Source organism: Tursiops truncatus, chromosome 12 (genome assembly GCF_011762595.2).
Source record: "Tursiops truncatus isolate mTurTru1 chromosome 12, mTurTru1.mat.Y, whole genome shotgun sequence".
NCBI lineage: Eukaryota > Metazoa > Chordata > Mammalia > Artiodactyla > Delphinidae > Tursiops > Tursiops truncatus.
This window is the reverse complement of record NC_047045.1, coordinates 68,287,123-68,310,744: the sequence shown is the minus strand read 5'-3', so window position 1 is coordinate 68,310,744 and position 23,622 is coordinate 68,287,123. Positions and strand designations below refer to the sequence as shown.

General features: G+C 44.4%; 1 protein-coding gene across 6 annotated transcripts in view; it reads left to right on the top strand.

Moving 5' to 3' along the window:
* Nucleotides 1-23,622, top strand: part of ADAT2 (adenosine deaminase tRNA specific 2) — a 107,152-nt gene that overhangs the window by 47,128 nt on the left and 36,402 nt on the right. For 4 of the 6 annotated variants that reach the window (XM_073789677.1, XM_073789676.1, XM_073789673.1 and 1 more), the window contains one exon: nucleotides 14,620-14,779. The exons of the other annotated variants lie outside the window; for them this stretch is intronic. The gene's annotated coding sequence lies outside the window, so the exon portion shown is untranslated. The remainder of the gene's footprint in view (nucleotides 1-14,619; nucleotides 14,780-23,622) is intronic. 6 annotated transcript variants of the gene reach the window in all.

The following is a 23,622-nucleotide window of genomic DNA, read 5'->3' as shown; positions in this document are numbered from 1 at the left end:
GTCAGGGAGCCTGATTCCTCCTGCTCTGTTTTTCTTTCTCAGGATTGCTTTGGCTATTCGGGGTCTTTTGTGATTCCATACAAATTGTGAAATTTTTTGTTCTAGTTCTATGAAAAATGCCAGTGGTAGTTTGATAGGGATTACATTGAATCTGTAGATTGCTTTGGGTAGTATAGTCATTTTCACAATGTTGATTCTTCCAATGCAAAACATGGTATATTTCTCCATCTGTTTGTATCGTCTTTAATTTCTTCCATCAGTGTCTTATAGTTTTCTGCATCCGGGTCTTTTGTCTCCTTAGGTAGGTTTATTCCTAGGTATTTTATTCTTTTTGTTGCAATGGTAAATGGGTGTGTTTCCTTAATTTCTGTTTCATATTTTTTGTTGTTAGTGTATAGGAATGCAAGAGATTTCTGTGGATTAATTTTGTATCCTGCTACTTTACCAAAATCATTGATTAGCTCTAGTAGTTTTCTCGTAGCCTCTTTAGGATTCTCTATGTATAGCATCATGTCATCTGCAAACAGTGACAGTTTTACTTCTTCTCTTCTGATTTGGATTCCTTTTATTTCTTTTTCTTCTCTGATTGCCGTGGCTAAAACTTCCAAAACTATGTTAAATAATAGTGGTGAGAGTGGACAACCTTGTCTTGTTCCTCATCTTAGAGGAAAAGGTTTCAGTTTTTCACCATTGAGAATGATGTTGTCTGTGAGTTTGTCATATATGGCCTTTATTATGTTGAGGTAGTTTCCCTCTATGTCTAATTTCTGGAGAGTTTTTATCATAAATGGGTGTTGAATTTTGTTCAAAGCTTTTTCTGCAGGTACTGAGATGATCATATGGTTTTTCTCCTTCAGTTTGTTAATATGGTTTATCACATTGATTGATTTGCATGTATTGAGGAATCCTTGCATTCCTGGTATAAACCCCACTTCATTATGGTGTATGATCCTTTTAATGTGCTGTTGGATTCTGTTTGCTAGTATTTTGTTGAGGATTTTGCATCTATGTTCATCAGTGATATTGGCCTGTAGTTTTCTTTCTTTGTGACATCTTTTTTTTTTGCGGTACGTGGGCCTCTCACTGTTGTGGCCTCTCCCGTTGTGGAGCACAGTCTCCAGACGCTCAGGCTCAGCGACCATGGCTCACGGTCCCAGCCGCTCCGCGGCATGTGGGATCTTCCTGGACCGGGGCACGAACCTGTGTCCCCTGCATCGGCAGGCGGACTCTCAACCACTGCGCCACCAGGGAAGCCTTCTTTGTGACATCTTTGTCTGGCTTTGGTATCAGGGTGGTGGTGACCTCGTAGAATGAGTTTGGGAGTGTTCCTCCCTCTGCTATATTTTGGAAGAATTTGAGAAGGATAGGTGTTAGCTCTTCTCTAAATGTTTGATAGAATTTGCCTGTGAAGCCACCTGGTCCTGGGCTTTTGTTTGTTGGGAGATTTTTAATCACAGTCTCAATTTCAGTGCTTGTGATTGGTCTGTTTATATTTTCTATTTATTCCTGGTTCAGTCTCAGAAGGTTGTGCTTTTCTAAGAATTTGTCCATTTCTTCCAGGTTGTCCATTTTATTGGCAGAGTTGCTTGTAGTAAATCTCTCATGATCCTTTGTATATCTGCAGTGTCAGTTGTTACTTCTCCTTTTTAATTTCTGATTCTGTTGATTTGAGTCTTCTCCCTTTTCTTCTTGATGAGTCTGGCTAATGGTTTATCAATTTTGTTTATTTTCTCAAAGAACCAGATTTTTGTTTTATTGATCTTTGCTATTTTTTCCTTCATTTCTTTTTCATTTATTTCTGATCTGAGCTTTATGATTTCTTTCCTTCTGCTAGGGTTTTTTTGGTCCTTCTTTCTCTAATTGCGTTAGGTGTAAGGTTATGTTGTTTATTTGAGATTTTTCTTGTTTCTTGAGGTAGGATTGTGTTGCTATAAAATTCTCTGTAAGAACTGCTTTTGTTGCATCCCATAGGTTTTAGGTCTTCATATTTTCATTGTCATTTGTTTCTAGGTATTTTTTTAATATATATAAATTTATTTTTTAATTTATTTTTGGCTGTGTTAGGTCTTCATTGCTGCGTGCAGGTTTTCTCTAGTTGCAACGAGCAGGGGCTACTCTGTTGCTGTGCATGGGTTTCTCATTGTGGTGGCTTCTCTTGTTGCGAAGCACGGGCTCTAGTCACGTGGGCTTCAGTAGTTGTGGCTCGTGGGCTCAGTAGTTGTGGCTCACTGGCTTGTTGCTCCACAGCATGTGGGTTCTTCCCAGACCAGGGCTCAGACCCATGTCCCCTGCATTGGCAGGTGGATTCTAAAGTACTGCGCCACCAGGGAAGCCCGGCATTTTTTGATTTCCTCTTTGATTTCTTCAGTTATCTCTTGGTTATTTAGTAGCATATTGTTTAGCCTCCATGTGTTCGTATTTTTTACATTTTTTTTCTGTAATTGATATCTAGAGTTATAACGTTGTGGTCCGAAAGATACTTGATATGATTCCAATTTTCTTAAATTTACCAAGGCTTGATTTGTGACCCAAGATGTGATCTATCCTGGAGAATGTTCCATGAGGACTTGGGAAGTAAGTGTATTCTGTTGTTTTTGGATGGAATGTCCTATAAATATTAATTAAGTCCACCTTGTCTCATTTGTCATTTAAAGCTTGTGTTTCCTTATTTATTTTCATTTTGGATGATCTGTCCATTGGTGAAAGTGGGTGTTAAAGTCCTCTACTATTATTGTGTTACTGTCTGTTTCCCCTTTTATGGCTCTTAGCAGTTGCCTTATGTACTGAGGTGCTATGTTGGGTGCATACATATTTACAATTGTTATATCTTCTTCTTGGATTGATCCCTCGATCATTATGTAGTGTCCTTCTTTGTCTCTTGTAATAGTCTTTATTTTACAGACCATTTTGTCTTATATGAGAATTGCTACTCCAGCTTTCTTTTGATTTCCATTTGCATGGAATATCTTTTTCCATCCCTCATTTTCAGTCTGTATGTGTCCCTAGGTCTGAAGTGGGTCTCTTGTAGACAGCATATATATGGGTCTTGTTTTTGTATACTTTCAGCCAGTCTATGTCTTTTGGTTGGAGCATTTAATCCATTTACATTTAAGGTAATTATCAATATGTATATTCCTATTACCATTTTATTAATTGTTTTGTGTTTGTAGGTTTTTTTCTTCTCTTGTATTTCCTGCCTAGAGAAGTTCCTTTAGCATTTGTTGTAAAGCTGGTTTGGTGGTGCTGAATTCTCTTAACTTTTGCTTGTCTGTAAAGGTTTTAATTTCTCCATCGAATCTGAATGAGAGTCTTCCTGGGTAGAGTAATCTTGGTTGTAGGTTTTTCCCTTTCATCACTTTAAATATGTCCTGCCACCCGCTTCTGGCTGGCAGAGTTTCTGCTGAAAGATCAGCTGTTAACGTTATGGGGATTCCTTTGTATGTTATTTGTTGCTTTTCCCTTGCTGCTTTTAATATTTTTTCTTTGTATTTAATTTTTGATAGTTTGATTAATATATGTCTTGGCATTTTCTCCTTGGATTTATCCTGTATGGGACTCTCTGTGCTTCCTGGATTTGATTGACTATTTCTTTTCCCATGTTAGGGAAGTTTTCAACTATAATCTCTTCAAATATTTTCTCAGACCCTTTCTTTTTCTCTTCTTCTTCTGGGACCCCTATAATTCGAACGTTGGTGCATTTAATGTTGTCCCAGAGGTCTCTGAGACTGTCCTGAATTCTTTTCATTCTTTTTTCTTTATTCTGCTCTGTGATAGTTATTTGCACTCTTTTATCTTCCAGGTCACTTCTCTGTTCTTCTGCCTCAGTTATTCTGCTATTTATTCCTCCTAGAGAATTTTTAATTTCATTTATTGTGTTGTTCATCATTGTTTGTTTGCTCTTTAGTTCTTCTAGGTCCTTGTTAAACATTTCTTTTCTTTTCTCCATTCTATTTCTAAACTTTTGGATCATCTTTACTGTCAGTACTCTGAATTCTTTTTCACGTAGACTGCCTATTTACTCTTCATTTGTTTTTTCTGGTGAGTTTTTACCTTGCTCCTTCATCTGCTGCTTATTTCTCTGTCTTCTCATTTTGTTTAACTTACTGTGTTTGGGGTCTCCTTTTTCACAGGCTGCAGGTTTGTAGTTCCCATTGTTTTTGGTGTCTGCCTCCAATGGGTGAGGTTGGTTCAGTGGCTTGTGTAGGCTTCCTAGTGGAGGGGACTGGTGCCTATGTTCTGGTGGGTGGGGCTGGATCTTGTCTTCCTGGTGGGCAGGGCCGCATCCAGTGGTGTGTTTTGGGGTGTGTGTGAACTTAGTATGATTTTAGGCAGCCTCTCTGCTAATGGGTAGGGTTGTGTTCCTGTCTTATTAGTTGTTTGGCATGGCGCATCCAGTACTGGAGCTTGCTGGCCATTAGGTGGAGCTGGGTCTTAGCATTGAGACAGAGCTCTCTGGGAGAGCTCTCGCCGATTGATAGTACATGGGGCCAGGAGGTCTCTGGTGGTCCAATGTCCTGAACTCGGCTGTCCCACCTCAGAGGCTCAGGCCTGACAGCAGGCTGGAGCACCAAGACCCTATCAGTCACATGGCTCAGAAGAAAAGGGAGAAAAAAAGAAAGAAAAAAGAATAAAAATAAAAGTAAAAATATAATAAGTTAAAAAATTATTAACATAAAAAAGTAATTAAAAAAAAAAGAAGAGCAACCCAACCAATAGACAAATCCACCAATGATAACTAGTGCTAAGAACTAAACTAAGATAAACATAAAAATAAGAAACAACTCAGTCGCAGACAGCAAACCCCAAGTCTACAGTTGCTCCCAAAGTCCATCACCTCAATTTTGAGACTCATTGTCCCAAATTTGGATTCATTGTCTATTCAGGTATTCCACAGATGCAGGGTACATCAAGTTGATTGTGGGGATTTAATCCGCTGCTCCTGAGGCTGCTGGGAGAGATTTCCCTTTCCCTTCATTGTTCGCACAGCTCCTGGGGTTTAGCTTTGGTTTTGGTCCACCTCTGCATGTAGGCCGCCCTCAGGTGTCTGTTCCCTGCCAAGACAGGAGGGGGTTAAAGCAGCGGCTGACTGGGGGCTCTGGCTCACTCAGGCCTGGGGGAGGGAGGGGTACGGTAGTCATAATTGGAATGCAGGGTGAGCCTGCGGTGGCAGAGGCAGGCATGACATTTCAACAGCCTGAGGCGCACCATGTGTTCTCCCAGGGAAGTTGTCCCTGGGTCATGGGACCCTGGCAGTGGTGGGCTGCACGGGCTCCCGGGAGGGGAGGTGTGGATAGTGACCTGTGCTTGCACGCAGTATTCTTGGTGGCAGCGGCAGCAGCCTTAGCATTTCATGCCCATCTCTAGGGTCCGAGCTGATAGCCGTGGCTTGTGCCCATCTCTGGAGCTCGTTTAGGCAGTGCTCTGCCTTCTGTGGGCACACGGGGAAGGAATTCCCCTCTCCTCGCACACCCCGAAACAATGGTCTCTTGCCTCTTAGGCAGTTCCAGACTTTCCCAGACTCCCTCTAGGCTAGCTGTGGCGCACTAGCCCCCTTCAGGCTGTGTTCACGCAGCCAACCCCAGTCCTCTCCCTGGGATCTGACCTCCGAAGCCAGAGCCTCAGCTCCCAGCCCTCACCCGCCCCAGCGGGTGAGCAGACAAGCCTCTCGGGCTGGTGAGTGCTGGTTGGCACTGATCCTCTGTGCGGGAATCTCTCCGCTTTGCCCTCCGCACCCCTGTTGCTGCGCTCTCCTCCGTGGCTCCGAAGCTCCCCCCCCCCGCCCAACCCCCCACGCCCCCCCGTCTCCGCCCGTGAAGGGGTTTCCTAGTGTGTGGAAACTTTTCCTCCTTCACAGCTCCCTTCCAGAGGTGCAGGTCCTGTCCCTATTCTTTTGTCTCTGTTTATTCTTTTTTCTTTTGCCCTACTCACGTACATGGGGAGGTTCTTGCCTTTTGGGAGGTCTGAGGTCTTCTGCCAGCGTTCAGTAGGTGTTCTGTAGGAGTTGTTCCACGTGTAGATGTATTTCTGATGTGTTTGTGGGGAGAAAGGAGATCTCCATGTCTTACTCCTCCGCCATCTTGAAGGGCCCCCTCCAGTGCCTTCTGATTTATTCAATGCCTAGGACAATGTCTGCTGCATAGTAGGTACTCAGAAATCTTGTGCTTATTTGTTGCTTAACCACGGACCTTCAAAGCTTCAAAGCCTGGTCCCCAAATCATTACTTTCAAAGTTGAGGGTGTTAGCAAGGCTGCTTTGGTAGATGAAGGCCTTTTCAGTATTACTCTTTTATCTCAGCCGCACTGTTTAGAACACTGCTTTGTCTGACCCTGGATAAGATTTCCCTGACTTCTCTGATTCTGTTTCTTCTCTTTTCTGTGCCTTTGGCTGACCCCAAATTTAGAAAATCTCATAATATAATTTGACCCTCTAGATTTTCTCAAAAGTCTGTCCCTAATGACTGAGATTACTCTGCACTGCTAGAATGCCAGCAGAGTCTGACCTCAAAAGTACTGAGTCTGCTTTTTCCCAACTGAGAATGTCATTCATATTTCTTTTCAGGATTCTTCCCAGCACAGGAGGATACTTCTAGATGTGGCCAAATACACATGACCAGTAAACAAATGTAAACATGCTTGACTTCCACTAACCACTGGGAAAATGATAATTAAAATTAAGAGAAGCCATTTTTCCATCCAGCAGACTACCATGAGTTTAAAAAATTGAAAATATCCAAAGTTAGCATGGATGTGGGAAAACTCTCATCTATTTTTGGTGCGAGTGAATATTGATGAACATCTTTAGATATCCAGTTAACACGGTTGATCAAGATTTCAAATGTACATATTTGATAGTTTCCTTTTGATGGTTTTCTGTTGTTTGCCAATTAGTTTTTGAATTTTTGTCTCTTTTTTTTCCCCTGTGTTAGGCTTCTCCAGAGAAAGAGAAACAACAGGAGGTAGATAGATGGATAGATAGATAGAGAAATAGCTAGCTAGCTATAGCTGTAAGTAAAAGAGGTTTATTATAGAATTTGCTCACATGATTATGGAGGCCAAGGAGTCCCACTATTTGCCATCTGCAAGCTAGAGGACCAGCAATGCCAGTGGTGTAATTCAGTCCAGGTCTGAAGGTCTGAGAAACAGGAACACTGAAGGCAGAAGACAGCTGTCCCAGCTCAAGCAAAAAGAGCAAATTCCTCTTTCTTTTGCTTTTTTGTTCTTTCGGGCCTTCAATGGATTCAGTGAGGCCCACTCACACTGGTGAGGGCAGTCTTCTTTACCCAGTCTACAGACTCAAATACTAATCTCTTCTAGACATACTCTCACAAACACACTGAGAAATAATGTTTAACCAGCTATCCGGGCATCCCTTAGCCCAATCATATTGACATGTAAAATTAACACATAAAATCTTTTTCTTTTCTTCCTTTCTTTCTTGCTTTCTTTCTTTCTTTCTTTCTTTCTTTCTCTCTCTCTCTCTCTCTCTGTCTTTCTTCCTTTCTTTCTCTCTCTCTCTCTTTCTTCCTTCCTTCCTTTCTTTCTCTTTCTTTCTTTCCTTCTTTCTTTCTTTCCTTTTCTTTCTTTCCTTCTTTCTTTCTTTCTTTCTTTCTCCTTCCTTCCTTCCTTCCTTCCTTCCTTTCTTTCTTTCTTCCTTTCTTTCTTTCTTTCTTTCTTTCTTTCTTTCTTTCTTTCTTTCTTTCTTTCTTTCTTTCTTTCTTTCTTTCTTTCTTTCTTTCTTTCTTTCTTTCTTTCTTTCTTTCTTTCTTTCTTCCCTTCTTTCTTTTTTTAAAAGAAATCTTGTGGCTGAAATTTGTTTCCTTAAGAGAGTCTTCTTGTGATGTGTGTCCTTCACTTGTTTCCCCCTATGTTCCTTTCATCCGTGCTTGCTTAGTTAGAGAGAGGGAAGCAACTATAACTGGGTTATTTTTTATTTAAAGGACTTTGCTGAGAGCCACCCTCATTCTTGAAGGTCAAAAATAAATGGGAGATGTGTTTCCAAAGAAATGAATTAGCAGATATAGGGAGATACCTCAAGCACAGGCTGACTCTGTGCCATTTTAGAGGGTGGACTGGGTTCTGTTCGGACTGGGTTCTGCTCGGACTTTCTCCTCTTCATCCATAGCATGTCCAGCTCCCGGGTCTCCTTTCTCTAACTGAAGACCCAGGGCTGTCACCAGCCTACGTGGGGTCATGTGTGAATTACAAGAGGGCTTTGGGTAATGCCTGCTGGCTAGTGCTTGGGGAGCAGATGCTGTCTTCAGGTGATCTGGGGAAAGGATTTAGCTCTGCTTGTAGAACAGAGCAGGGGCTTCATTCCAGCTCCCTCTGCTCAGCCTCTGGGCCAGGCATCCTTTTGCAGGGCCTGCCTGCACAACCTTCCCTGGCCCTGCCTGCACAACCTTCCCTGAAGCCCTGCAAAGTATGCTGGCTTTGTCTTCAGATCTGACATTGAGGAAATCGGCATTTTGCCTGAGCTCTAAAGACATGGTCCTTAGACTCCCCCACCTCAGTCCAGGCTTTAGAGTTTTGGCCAGTATGTTTTGTTTGGGGCATGGTCATTTCTTTGTTTCATTGAAGACAGAGTTTTCCGAGAAAAGAGTAAAATAAAATCCCTACTTCTTCTACCACGTTAACCAGAAGTTTAATTTCAGAAACATAACATTATAACTATTTGAAATTGTCTTTCATTTTATACTTTTTTTCAGTGCTCACTTCACTCATTCACAATTGGCTGTGTTAGTCATGTACACTCTCTGCAGAGAGAATAAGTACTTAGATTGCTAAACTTACACAGTATTGCTCAAAAACACTTTTTTCCCCCTTGACTTTTGTGCCAGCAGATCTTTCTCAGCCATCCTGGGTTCTTGTACTCTCCTATGTTCTTTTGCAGTTTTCCGAAGAACGCAGCTGTCTGGGAAGGCACACTAAAGGGGTCAACACTTAGATCATGGAATAATTCATCCATTTCCAATAAACAGCACCAAACCGAGCATTAGTTGGTTTCAGAATTCCAGTTGACTGTGATGATCGTTTTAGCTAAACTCTCAGCTGCTGGCAGGACTGGTGGAATGGTCTGCGTGAGGCTGTGCCTGTTTGTAAGTCCACACTGGGCACGGGGAGGTAGGGAACAAAACAACTACTTGGTTAAGAAATGCTAGTTTGTTGACGATTTTTTTTTTTTTTTTTTTTTTTGCTTGTTAAAAATTTTTCTTTTCCTGGGTTGTTCGGTCCAACTGGAAAAAACCAGTTTACAATTGACCAGATAGGGAAAGAGTCGGGTGTGGAAATCCAAATTAATTAGAGTTTTTTTCTAACTGATTCTGATACCTTAGGGATTACCACCCTGGGCCACTGGTTTTGTTTGTGGGCAGCCACTGGTGAGGAGAGCTCTTGGCCATCTTTTTGTTCTTCCCGAAGGCTGTGTCTTTGGCCTTAGAACAATTACTGGTGTGCTCACGGCCCTCCTATGAGTCCACCCAGCAGGGTGGCCAGGCCAGGACTTCGGCTCCGTCTCTTGCACGTGGAAGTGTCTCCTACATACTTAGATTTTGTGACCCGGACTCCAGGGTTTGAACAACAGCCCTGTTTGTAAATAGCTTTAAAAGAACACTTCAGTGTCCCCAAGTTGTACTGAGAATTTTTCTCCTGTTTTGTAACTTTGGTGTGTGGGGGGTGGGTAGGTTGGGGTGGAGTGTGTGTGTGTTTCAGTTTAAAGTCCTCAGAAGAGAGTCTTTTCTTTTTTTTTCTTTTTTTCTTTTTTTTGAGAGTCTTTTCTTGTAAAGATTCTTTGTTTTAAAAATAGTATTCTTTGGTTTCCAATTTGCTTTTTATGAGGAGAAACCATAAAAACATATTCCTCCAAAACATATAAGGAGGAGTGGGGTAAAGAGCATACAAGAAATGCATACTTAACAGAACAGCTGTGACAATGTCTTCGTCTAACCAGCATGGTCCAGCACATTAAAAAAAATAAAAATAATCCCGGGCTTCCCTGGTGGCGCAGTGGTTGAGAGTCCGCCTGCCGATGCAGGGGACACGGGTTCGTGCCCCGGTCCGGGAAGATCCCACATGCTGCGGAGCGGCAGGGCCCGTGAGCCATGGCTGCTGAGCCTGCGCGTCCGGAGCCTGTGCTCCGCAACGGGAGAGGCCACAACAGTGAGAGGCCCGTGTACCGCAAAAAAAAACCCACAAAAAATCCCAGTACCAAACAAATTACTCTTCAAGGGGAGGAGGTTGAGAGCAGTGTGTACATTAAGTGTCCAGTTTAGGTAGAAAATGTAAAAGAATTGACCTCCGCCTCAGGGTCTGCTGAGTATTGTGGATAGACCCAGGACTGGGATGAACATCGTCTCAAACATGCTCACCGCCCAGGTCGTCTGTAATTTGCACTGAGGTGTAATTAAAGCTGCTTTCCAAGATGATCAATGTTTCCTTAGCGTAAAAATCGGGGATCAGCACGTGATCTCCTTGGCTGGCTGGGGTTGGATTTCAGCGGAGGCTGAAGAGAAGAGAATCAAGCATTGGGAATATTTGGACCACGTGAAGCCGCTGGGGATCCTACACACCTGAGGGGTTTTGTGTAACAATTTTAACAGTTGCTGCCACGTTGCATCGTAGTCTTACCAGTCTTGCTAAAACATATTGCACGTTTCTGTTTCTTCAAAGCATGATAAATAAAATGAAACCTTTTTTTATTAATTCCATTTTTTCTCAAATTCTTTTCCCATTTAGGTTATTACAGGGTATTCAGTATTGAGCAGAGTTCCCTGTGCTATACACTAAGTCCTTGTTGGTTATCTATTTTAAATGTAGCAGTGTGTACTTTTTAAATGTTTAAATCAGGAATAGCCTCAAAGCATTGATCAGTGTCTCCAGCTGTCGGCAGAGCTGGTTCCAGGGCCTGTGGAGGTTTGGGAGACCATCCTTTTGAATAGTGTATCTGCTTTTGGTGGATATTGGTGTTGTTTCCCTTGTGGTCTGGGGTGCCTTCTCAGTGCCATCAGTGTGTGGCCTGCAGCCCCTGACCCATAGGAGCATCTCTTCTATTTCCTTCTTTGCTGCTCCCAGGCTTCTGGGTGCTGAAAAACCCTTCAAACCAGCTTGTTAAGGTTGTTAAACTGGAGTCTGAGACACCAGCCAAGGCCTGAGAGGACTCAGCATGTACCATCTCTGGTGTGGACCAGAAGAGAGCTATTTTTGCCTAAAAGGTGCCTTTCTTGCTTACTTCTTGCCTCTGGCTGTGTTTTGTGTAGATGAGGGTTTTGGCTAGCATAATTTGATAGATTAGGAATCACTGTGGTTTGAAGGAAAAAGATGAATAAAAATAGGGTAAAGGCCCTATTGTATTTGGAAGTTGTGTTCTACCCTGACCACGTCAAGGCAGAATCCCCTACAACTGCTTTAACACCGCGTGGCTGGGCCCTAGGAGAGCTGTCAGCGAGCCTAGACTGTTGGGGGACTATAAAACAGAAACGTGGCTCTGGGTGAATTTGGTAGAAGGAAATGTGACTTCCTGTCCTGTTGCTACCTTGGAAAATAAACCGTTCATCATGGATCTGTTTCCTTAATTGTAAGTTGAAATATTTAAAACAGAAAATAAGAGTCTTCTAGCTTAGCATTTTGAATTGTGTGTGTGTTTCTATTTCAAGTCCTTTAAAATACAAGACTCATGGCAGGTGGCCAAATAGTACGCATCGCATCCAGTGCCGTCCTGACATCAGCTATCAGGACAGGAGCAGCAGAACAAATGCCCTGGGCCTCTCTCATCAACCCTGACCTGACGGAACAGGGCAGGCAGTGTCGGAGATGGACACCACTTTTCTGCACAGAAACCTTTTAACCAGCATCCATTAGACAGCAGAGAACGGGGTGGCTTCTCTGCCGGGGCCCCGGAGCTGTCAAAATTGATGAATAAGAATAATTCTGACACACTCCTCATTGGTGTATGGTGGGCTGCCTGAATTTTAAAATCCTCTTCCTTTCTCTAAAAATGTTATATCTCATTCTGTATGTTCCAAGATGATCTACATTTAATATTTTTCCACCCCCTTAAATCTTGCCATCTACATGCTGATGGGTGAAGGGATATCTCATTCTGAAAATCTCAAGCAACTTTTAATTTTAACAAAACTGCAAAATTCATAAATTTTAAAAGGAAAGAAGAGGGGTGGGGAGGCGTATTTCACTTTCAACGTGTTGTCAGAAAGGAGTGAGCTAGAGTCTGGAGACAAAATCTTGGCCATGAAATGATGACAAGATACCCATGATTCTGATCTGTCACAGTGATGATAACAGACAGATTGGTTCTTCCCGAGGGTCCTGGGGGCTTCCTGAGGATGGCGGCTGGTTTGGAACCAGAGCTGAGATTTCCTCCTCTCCTCTTCAGATTGTGTTTGCAGCATGCTCGCCAGACATGGAATCTTAGAAGAGCCACTGCGAATGCTAGATGCAGTCTGTAGAATTCATTGTCTTTTAAATTTGGATATCATTCATGACCACACACACGCTTAGGAAATGGAGTATGCATATGTCATTCAGATGCTCCTGGTACAGTACGTATACTTGTGAAAATGTATCTGTGTAAGGTACTAGAGTCTCTTATAAGGTCCAAAAAAAATCCTGTGTGGATCTGTCCACTTTATAGACCCCAAGGACACCTCTGATCCCTGGTTAGTCATCCATTCACCCACGTCCCCAGTGCTCTGAGAGCTTCTGGGATTGCCTGCTAGCGTCTAATTCATATACTGAATTATAATCCTACTCTACCTAAATCAAATCACTGCCTTGCTTTCCTATTACCTGTAACAATAAAGTCAAATTCCTTGCTTGAGTTCCAAGGCCCCTCTGATCTGGTCCATACCTCCCACCTCCTCTCCTGTCACTGTCCTGCCCAATCCCTCTCCTTCTCAGCCGCCCTGGCCCTCTTTCTGTTCCTAGAGCACCAATCTCATTTCCTCAGGGCTGTCGCACTTTCTGTTCTCCGTGCCTAGAATGCACGTTTCACTCTGCAAGGCTGGCTGCGGCTTCTTGACATTTATTCAGTTCCCTGACCAAATGTCCCAACCTCCGAGAGGTCTTTCCCAACTACCCTATCAACCGCTACTCCCTCTCCATCACTTATCACATGAGCGTTTTATTTTTCTTCTCACTCGAGACTGGATCTCTGTTTATCCACTTGCCATCTGCCCGTCTCCCAGGCAAGAGAGCGAGCTCAACGGCAGCAGGGACATTGCCGATGTTTTTCAAGGCCCCCCGGGCAGCCCCGAGAAACGGACCTGGCATGGAGGGGTGGCTGACTCCATATGTGTGGACTCAGTGACCACACCTGCACTAGCTGCAAAGTGAGAGTCATGTTTTGAGAGTCAGAACGACAACAACAAACTAAACTAGGAAAATAAAATTTCTTCTGAACGATTGTCCCAAATGTCATAAATCTGCATTTCCCGCTGGATTTACATCACTTGCTTTTGTTTTTGTTTTTTGCGGTACACGGGCCTCTCACTGCTGTGGCCTCTCCCGTGGCGGAGCACAGGCTCCGGACGCGCAGGCTCAGCGGCCATGGCTCACGGGCCCAGCTGCTCCGTGGCATGTGGGATCCTCCCGGACTGGGGCACGAACCCGCGTCCCCTGCATCAGCAGGCGGACTCTCAACCACTGCGCCACCAGGGAAGCCCCATCACTTGCTTTTGGACAAACGAAAAAGTACAATTCTCTTATGTCCCAGAGACTTTTCTGCATCCATTTGCTTCCTCCCATCCCTGTCACCTTGGAAATCGCTCGCTCAGCTGGCCGTGCTCTCCTATCTCCTCTAAAGCCGATTTGCAGCTCCTGCCCTGAGGAAGCCCTTCTCATCAGCCTGTCCCTCCACCTCCGTCCTCACTCCTCAGCACATTTGGGTGCTGGCATGTTCACAGGCATCCTATGTGTGAATTTGCCCTTGCTCATGTCCTTTTCTAGAAAAGTAACTTTATCCTTTGATGTAGAGGTAGCAGGGAGAGGGACAGGCAAGGGTACTTTGTAATCATATTTTCAGTTACTTGAAAGTAAAAAATTGTGATTTTTTTTCCCCCTTTGCAAAAATTTTTCAATGCTGTTAACTGATATCAGAAGCCACCTGGGTCTCCTATTAAATGGGCCTGCTGTCATCTTCAGAAATGTAGTTTGTTGCCTGAAAGAAACAACAAAGTCTTGTTTGTCTACCGACTAAAATTTAAAACACGCAATGTGACTGTAGCCAATCAGAATGGTCTCAACCTTTCCAGTAATGACAACGTGTCCATGGTCCTTGACAGCGGGACGTGAAGAAGGGCACTTACTCCTGTGAATCACAGGGTGCAGGATTTCGGGGGTCTCTGCCGACCTCCCAGCCCAGGACAGACCCTGTGAAGCCATCCAGCACTGCAGCAGAGCCAGCGAATAATGAGGTCACTCACCTCATCCTTCCTCCTGCCTCTGGGCAGCAGCAAAGCCAACCGACCCTAGTCAAACAGCTTTTACAAGAGCCGCACACACTTTCTCTTCAGTGTTTCCAAAGACAAAACCTTGGCGGGGTGTGTGAAGTGACAACACAGGAAGGCGGTTGTAGGGCCGAACCAACCCTGCTCTCCATTCTCTCTCCCAGGCTCAGAGACCAGCCTGCCTTCCTGTGGTTTCCGTGGAATCAAAATGTTTGCATGGGTTTCATCATCTCCAGGAGAAGCTAGCTGGTCATGCAGTGATGGCCTCGTCCTTCACCAGGATGCCAAGTGTCGGGGGATGAACCCAGAGACTTCATAGAGCAGGTGTGTCCCCCCATCCTCCACCTGACTTTCTGCACCTTCAGGTTTCATAACAACCTGTCTCAGAGTGAGGTGTTATTTAATGGTGTGATAAAACAAGGATATATATTTTTACCATGTTCACACCTGTGGGATTTTGAACTACAAAAAGGCAGCAAAGGGGAAAGAGAAAGGGTCAGTGAAACCCTATACTTCATTTTCATTTCTCAACACCCCTGTTTCTGATACCCAAGCATTTCTTCCTTCTACCATTTTCTTCTCACTGAGTCCTCACAGCTCAAGTAGAAAACAACCCAGGGGCATGATTAAAAAGAGAGATTTCCTGGGAGGTAGGGAGTACGACTGGCTCAGACCTCCTGCGTTGGTCCCACTGGGGCCTCACAGCTTCAGTCTGGTGGGGATATACTGAGCGCAGGCCTGCAGCTCACGTCCCAGTCGAGTGAGCCCTCACCCGGGATTGGCGGGGCTGTGCACATGTGTGTACATGTGCGTGTGTATGTGTGCTAGGAGCAGGCTCGTGAGATGGGGAGGGTGGAAAAGCCTCAAAATTCAACCTCCAGAGAGGAGTTTTAAGTCAAGAGAGTCCCAACTAAAGACTTTTAGTACAAAACTAGAGACAAATGCATCCTTTATCAAAAGGTGTTACCAAGAAACATGTTAACTACTTGTACTTTTCATTCAAACTTAAAGTTAAGTCACAGTTAACAGGCCCTTCTGGACTCTTAACTAAAAACTGTAGCCGGAACAGAATTATCTAGAGCTCCACAAGAAATCTTCCATGTGCTGTCTGTCACTGGCTTTGACAGGCCTGGTTCTACTGATGTTACCATGTCCTGTGTGTCTCTCTGAACTTGTTCTAGCCCGTGTTTATACTGTCTCTCCACACCCCATCTGCAGCCAGTATTTGAACAACTCCTCCTGTCTCTTTCTTCCAAACAGAAAAGAGGGAGGTACCACCAGTGTCCTCTGATGGAGTGTCACGGAATCACGGCTGTGACATCTTAATAGCCGCACTCCATGACAGAGCCAAAGTTGTCCCTGCTTTGCTAAATGACAGGTCAGGAGGGGCACAAAAAATGACTTTCTCTCAGCCTCCTCCTGTCCTGTACTTTAATGCATTTTCAGTCAGATTACTCAGAATTATTAACATTTTATAGTGTATTGGAAAAGTGATGTCAGGTCATTTTCTTTTTTCTTTCCTTTTTTTAAAAAAATATTTATTTAGGCTGCGCCGGATCTTAGTGGCGGCACGTGGGATCTTTTAGTTGCGGCATGCGGACTTCTTGGTTGTGGCTTGTGAACTCTTAGTTGTGGCATGCATGCGGAATCTAGTTCCCTGACCGGGGATCGAACCAGGGCCCCATAAATCAGGAGTGTGGAGTCTTACCCACTGCACCACTAGGGAAGTCCCGATGCCAGGTCATTTGCTAAAGCCTGAGTCTTCCTGCACTTTTATCCCCAGCTCAGCTTTTGAGCTGGTAGCATAAAACCCTCTCAGTTTTCCCATTTGAGAAGAAAGGTAAATGAAATGGGCCTTCAATGTGCTTTCAAGAAGACATGATTTTTAAAGTCACTTTGAACAGTTTAGAAATGAGCACAATTGCTTTTTCTATCCCTCATTTGGTTAATAGAGAAAAGGGTTTCTCAAGCTAAGATGAGAACTTCTGGAAGAGTCATGAGCTCTATGGCTCTGGATGTCTCCCAGCTGGTTTTAACAGGCAACTCAGGTCTGGGGAGGGATGGATGGCTAAGTGCCAGCTTAATTGGAACGTGGGGTTCCAACTCCAGCTCCACCACTATGTGTGACCTTGGTCAATACCCTAACATCATTACAGATCACAGTGATAAATAACATCGTTACATTATCAGCGGGGATAACAAGAGTAGCTACCTCATAGGATTACTGTAAGGGTTAAATGAGCCCATCCATTTGGTTATTATTCTGGTGAATAGTAATTGTAGGGCAGAGAAAAGAGATTGATTAATCGCTGAGAAACTGGGAGGATGAACAGTTTAATGAAATTCAAAAGCTATTGGAAGAGGGCAATAACTTGGTGGAATTAACATCACATTTTATTTTTATTTTACAAAATCCCTTTGGGGTTCTTGTATATGGAAGGGTGTCTCACTATCCCTGCCACCCCTGTCACTTTAGGCTAGACCATGGCAGCTTCTCCAAGGACTGTATTTTGTCATTTTAAAATTGGTTAAATGGGGTAACTCACCATATTTAAAACCAACCGGACTCATTTTCGAGCTCTTGGATTACACTTTATTTTCAAAAGCTTGGGGGAAGTTCTTACCCAAAATGCCCTGGTGAATCCTAGAATTACAGAAATTTCTTCCCAAAGTACATCCGAAGAACCAATTCTACAAACTGTCAGTTATAAGATGAATAAGGTCTGAGGACCTAATGTATAACATGGTGACTATTATTGATAACACTGTATCATATAATTGAAATTTGCCAAGCGAGTAGAACTAAAGTGTTCTCACGCACACAAAAAAGATAACTATGTGAGGTGATGAACGTGGTAATTAACTCCACAGAGGAAATCTTTTCACAGTGAGTATATATGGGAAATCATCATGTTGTACACTTTAAATATCTTACAATTTTGTTTGTCAATTATACCTCAATAAACCTGGACGGATAGAGAGATAGATAGATAAATAAATAAATAAAACAAGCAAGTAAGTGAGTGACAAATGGTTCCACCTCCTCTCAAATAGAGAAAGGTCTTTTTTGGCCAAGAGGAGGGAATTTCTTTTCCTTACTTCTCTCCCCAACTCTCAATGCAACCCCAAATCAAGATTATTTAAATTCTCAAACTTACTTAACAGAGTGGTCCCCCAGGGCTATAACCAGCCACGCTTCCGTGTGGAAACACAGCCAACACTTTTTGTTCACCCATTATTGAGTTTCTTCCTCCTCAATTCCTTGAAAAGATGAGAATTAGGTGGGGAAGCAATGTATCTGCCTGTGAGTTCTCCTGTGTCCAAGTTCAGCAGAGGGATGGAAATATAAGGCTTCCTCCCCATGGGGCAAAGATGTGAATGTCTCATTGAAGGAGGCCTCTAGCCCAGAGGAGCCAGAGGCGGGTGCTGACATGTTTTCCTGGCCCCGGGATTGGGCTGTGACCTCCAGGGCCGGCGCTTCCTGCCTGCATCACCATACAGGCTCCAGGGAGTGGGCCTGGCCCCGGGACCATGGTCCTTGCTGTAATGGCCCTTCCTCCACCTCCTTCCACCCTCACCTGGGCTGCCTCCTATTTCCCCAGTGCTCCTTCCGCTCAGTGGGGACCTTTCTCTCCACCCTCAATGCAGAAGGAGCCACACCAGGCTAGTGGTGAGGGTGAACTCAGGACAGGCTTTTCCCCATAATTCTGAATTTCCTATGTTTTGTCAGTGTAAACCAGACTCTTAATGCTATTTTAATGTAGTTGTTTTGTGTGTGAATAATATGCTCTTTTTGCCAAACCTCAAGCCCTGGAACTAAGATCTCATAAAAATGCCTAGAGTCCAAAGCTAATAGCTGTTATTCAGCTGTTATGGGGTAAGGCCGAAAAAGTTTCAGATTGATGTTATTCTCACCAAGGCAGCGGTGATACGAAACTATTGAGGGGGGCCCCAAGGCTCCAGATGCCCGGGGTGGAAGAAGCGCCGTGTCCCATCAGGATGTCCCAGTCGCTTTCCCTCCACAGCCCCTGTAACAGCTTCCGCCTTCATGATCCTCAGCTCAGTGAATAGCCTCACCTCCCACCCAAGCTGAAAGTCCTGGAAGTCACCTTTGACACCTGCCCCCCAACCTCTGTCACCCACCATACACATCTGATCGTCGCCAACATTCATTCAACAAGTATTTATTAAGGGCCTGTTGCACGCCTGGCGTTCTGCTGGGTGGGATGACGAAGCGACGCCTGCTTGTAGGATAGAGGGTAGGGTCATGGTTAAGAGTGTGGACTCTGAAGCCGGAGGTCGTGGGCGGGTGCTGCCACCATTAGCTCTGTGACCCTTGACAAGGTCTTTTTGTCTCCCTGTGTAAAATGGGGATAATAATAGCATCTGCTTCATGGTTACTTTTTGACACCTACATGAATTATAATTTCTAATGCACTCAGTGCCTGGCACATGGTAAATTCCGTGTGAGTATTTGAAAAATAAAATGATAGAAGAGAGATTGGTATCAAGCCTTCACACAAACAAGGGAAGTGGCAGGTGGGAGAGGGTGGAGGCCCTGTGAGATCCCAGGAGCCTGGGCTGGGATGTGAAGGACGAGTGGGCATCAAAACGTCCATCTCCTGCCACTGTCCTCGTTCAAGCTACAGTCACCTCTCTCCTGGGCCACAGAAATGTCCCTCATAGTGGTCTTCTTTCCTGTTCCCCTCCTCGCCAGACAGCAGCCAGTGGGGTGTTTCTAAATCTTAAGTCTGATTGGGTCGTTCCCTAAATGGCATTCTTCAGTGGCTCCCAAGTTCCCTCAGGTCTATATGCAAGTATCCTCAGGGGGCTTACAAGGCCCTGCATCATTTTCTTTCCACCATTGTCCTGGTCCTCCTTTTCCTCGTCTCTTTAACCCCCAGGAAACACCCTCACACGCTATACTTCAACCCTGCGGAATTTCTTTTAGTTCTCTCTGTAGGCCACAGTCCTTCTCCCTTCTGGACCTCGGCTCTTTTAGTCACATCCACCTGGCATATCTCTCTGCTCTGCCCCACCTTTCCCTGGTGAGCTCCTATCATCCTCCAGACCTCAGCCTCAGCCTCACCTCCTCGGGGACTGCCTTCCCCAGGCTCCTGAGCTGGGTTGGAGCTCCTCCTGTGATTTCCCGTGGCCCCTCCTAGGGCCCTATTGCAGTGTTGATCACTTTATCTATTGATCACTTTATTGTGTAATTTTCCCCTTTACTCTCTGTATTCCTGCCAAGCTCTGGGAGGGTAGAAACTGCCTTCTTGTTCAAGTGTATCCTCTGAATTCAGCACAGTGCCGGGCACATGGTAGGCTCACAATGCATGTTATAGGTTGAATTTATGTCCTCCCCCAAATTCATATGTTGATGTTCTCACAATGTGACCTCCAGTACCTCAGAACGTGACCTTACTTGGAGATGGTATTGTTGCAGATGTAATTAGTTAAAATGATTGGAGTTAAAATATTGAAGAAGAGTGAGCCCCTAATCCAATCTGACTGGTGTCCTTAAAAACAAAAAAACATGTGAAGGGAAAGACATGCATAGAGGGAAAACAATGTGAAGATAATCCAGGGAGAAGACATTCATCTACAAGCCAAGGAAGGCGGCCTGGAGCAGATCCCTCCCTCACAGCCCTTGGAACGAACTACTCCTGCCGAAACCTTGATCTCCAGCTTCTAGCCTTCAGAACTGTGAGACAATAAATGCCTTACCGAAGCCACCCAGTGAGCGGTATTTAGTTATGGCAACCCTAGAAAACGAAGGCAACATATTTCTTCACAGACTGGGTTTCCAGCTCCTTTAAATGTGCTCCTACAAGTAAAGACTTCGCGTGTGCACAAATATCCCCTAAACAGCTCCGTGTTCCACAAATAGTTGGATCCACAAGAATGGCAGGCCCAGGCGGCTGTCAGTCATCACAGCACACAGCCAATTTCAGCGTCGAACGACCCCTCTCCCTGGGTATTCCAAGATCTTCACCCGAGTGGGCAGGGGAGGTGCTCCACTTGTCAAACTCCCACAGTGGGGGGCATGGGAGCTGACGGGCAGGCAGGTGCTTGTTTTCCTTTCCAGCCAGGAGAAGCAGCTGAGGAGGAACCAGGCAGAGCAAAGCACAGGGAAGCAGAGAAATAAGAGTAGGTGTGTGGAGCCAGAGCTGTGCTCATTCTGGACTCCAGAACCATGCCACTGTCAGGGCAAAGCTGTGCATTAGCCAAAATGTCAGGGAGGAATTTTCCCCCTTTATAAAGAAAGTTCTCCTTCTCCATTTGATTGCAGCCTCTAAGAAGCAATTTTTTCAAATTTCTTCTGACTTAAGAAGTTCAGAGTTATGTTGAGCTGAAGAAACACCAGGATCGTAATTACGGTTATTATAGGGAGTTGTTGTATGCCCATCACCACAGCATCTGGCTGTAATCACATGCTTAATGGAATGCAAGATGATCCATTGCTCATAATGGGCACTTTCTGAGCCAGGCAGCCACCAAGCGCCCACCCTCCCACTTGGAGGCCCAACAGAACAGATGTTTGTGGAAAGAGAGGATGCTTGTGCCTGTCTGGAGGGCCAGCGACCTCAGGGCAGTGCTCAGGGAGAGTCATTCCATAACAAGGTCTTGGAACTCATACGGTTCTGACAAGTCAGGAAGGGCAAGATGCAGGCTCTTCCCTTACTCTGGGTAGCAAGAAGGGGTTGGGGGGGATCGTGATGCTCACCTCTGATCACAATGAGCCTCACAGATGGTGAAGTGTGAGTATGGGATGTAGACCCATAGTCGCTCCTGGTAACCCCAAGCTCCTGTCCCCATTCTTTAGCAACTGGGATGCCCCAACACACTGAAAAGGCAGAATGACAATCCCTCTAGTCAAACAATTCCTGAGGTATAATTATCTTAGTCTGCCCTGGCTGCCATAAAAAAACAACAACAGCACTTATTTCTCAGGGTTCTGGAGGTTGGGAAGTGTGAGATCAAGGTGCTGGCAGATTCATTTCTTGATAAGTGCTCTCTTCCCTGGCTTGCAAATGGCCACCTTTGCCTTCTCGCTATATCATCACATGGAGGAGAGAGGAGGCTCTGGTGAGTCTTCTTATAAGGGCACTAATCCCATCATTGGGGCTCCACCCTCATGACTTCATCTAAACCTCATTACCTTCCCAATGCCCCACCTCCTAATCTCCTAATGCCATCACATTAGGGGTTAGGGAGTCAACATATGAATTTTCGGGGGGACAAATGTTCTGTCTGTGACAATAATTACACTTGCTCTCTCTTCTCCCTTTCTCTCTCTCTCTTGTTTGTGTGTGTGTGTGTGTACCCCCCATTTCTTTCTTCACACCTCAATTTTGAGAGCCAAGAAACCAAAAGTCATATGTCCCTGATCTGGCCTCAACCCTACAGATACGGCCCCTGACTGCTTTTAGTCTCACCCAGACCCCTTTTGGTCTCACCATGCCCCAGGCTACCAGATGCCTCATGCTGGCTTTACCACGTTTGACTACAGTGGAGTATTAGCTCATGTCTATAGGAGTCCCTTTAGACCGGTGCTATTAGAAACCCCAAGGCCACTTGATTGTACTGTGCCACACATTCCGGGTCTATTTTATTAACTTCCCCAAACATAAAACCCTATGGTCATCTAGCCTCTCTGGTATCATCATGCTTGATCTCTATGCTTCTTCTTTTTTATTGTAGTTTTCTGTGGCTGTCTTGCCTCTGTGGTTCCAATGCAAATAAACTTTCCTGTATCCTTAACCAATTCCATAGCCAAGAATCTTCTGCATGCCCTAACAGGCATCTCAAACTCAACACTACCAACGATGAACTTCTAGTATACTTTTGCCCACCCTATCCCTGTAAACAAATGTCTCTGCCATTGATTAGTTCAGTTGGTGATACCACCACCCATCCAGCTGACTATCCTTCTCCCTCACCCTACATCTTACCTAACAAATCCTACAGCATTTAATCTCAAAATACTGCATATGTCAGACTAGAAGCCACGAGCATTTAAAATAGAGCCCCCTGGATTTTCAACTGGGAGATAATCTCTCAGACTCAACCATTTTTGAGGGGGGCAAATTTAATCAACAGTCAAATGTCTATATTTAAATTATTAATTTAGCTACACGTGTATATTTAAAATAGCACTTAAGCTATAAAGATATTAATTTAGAAATCAACATCCTCACTCATGTTTTCTGAAAGAGTTTTATTCAAACTCGTCACGTGCAGTTTTGACACCAGGGTTTCTTTCCTCACTGGAGCGTAGAATTAAGATGGTTTTCTAGAGCAAATCATGGTCAATTCTGTGTTGTTTGAGACACAGTATTTTAGAATCCAAATGTGATTCTGTCTCTGGAAACAGTTCCTAAAGTCACAAGAACCCATCAAGCAGCTGGGGTTTTTTCAAGTGTGTATTGTAATCCTCACTATGTAATCACTTAATATATTCATTTAAAAGTAATCTTTCAAACGCTTGTTTGTAACACCATGCAACAGTTGTATTGTGAGGTCATAATCCCAGGAAAAATTACTGCAGTTCGATTAATTGCCTTTGCCTTTTTTTTGACTGAATCAGTCAGGAGGCCTCTCTAACACCTCAAACCAGCACTGATTCAAGCCATTTCAGGCCAGTGTGCCTTCTCCAAACATAGGGCGACCATATGCCCTGTTAGCCAGGGGCAGTCCTGGTTTAGCATGTTGTCCCTATGTAGTTATCAATAGGACCATCTCAAAAGTGTCCCAGTTTGATCATTAATCATATCATCAAGTACTGGTTTGTTGTTCCAACTAAGGTAATTGAAAGAACTCCCTAATAAGGATTTATAAACATTCACATATAAGGTTTGTTTATCTTCTCCATAGGTTTATGTGGGGATGGGGAAGCACTTTGTCTAATATTTAGGCATAAGCAGTGTTTCTTATCAACTCTCACAGGAGCTTCCCAGGTGGTTTCTCTGCTTCCAGCGAGTTCCCCCTCAGTCCAGCTTCTACTGTGCTATCTCTCCCCTGCTTATGACCCTTCAATGGCTCCCCACTGACTACAGGATTATAGTCAAGCTCCTACCGTGGCTTACAACACCCTCATTTTCTGGATTCCCTTTTGCTTCCTAAAACTCATTTCCTGCTTTTCCCTATGTGACAGACTGAATCATAGC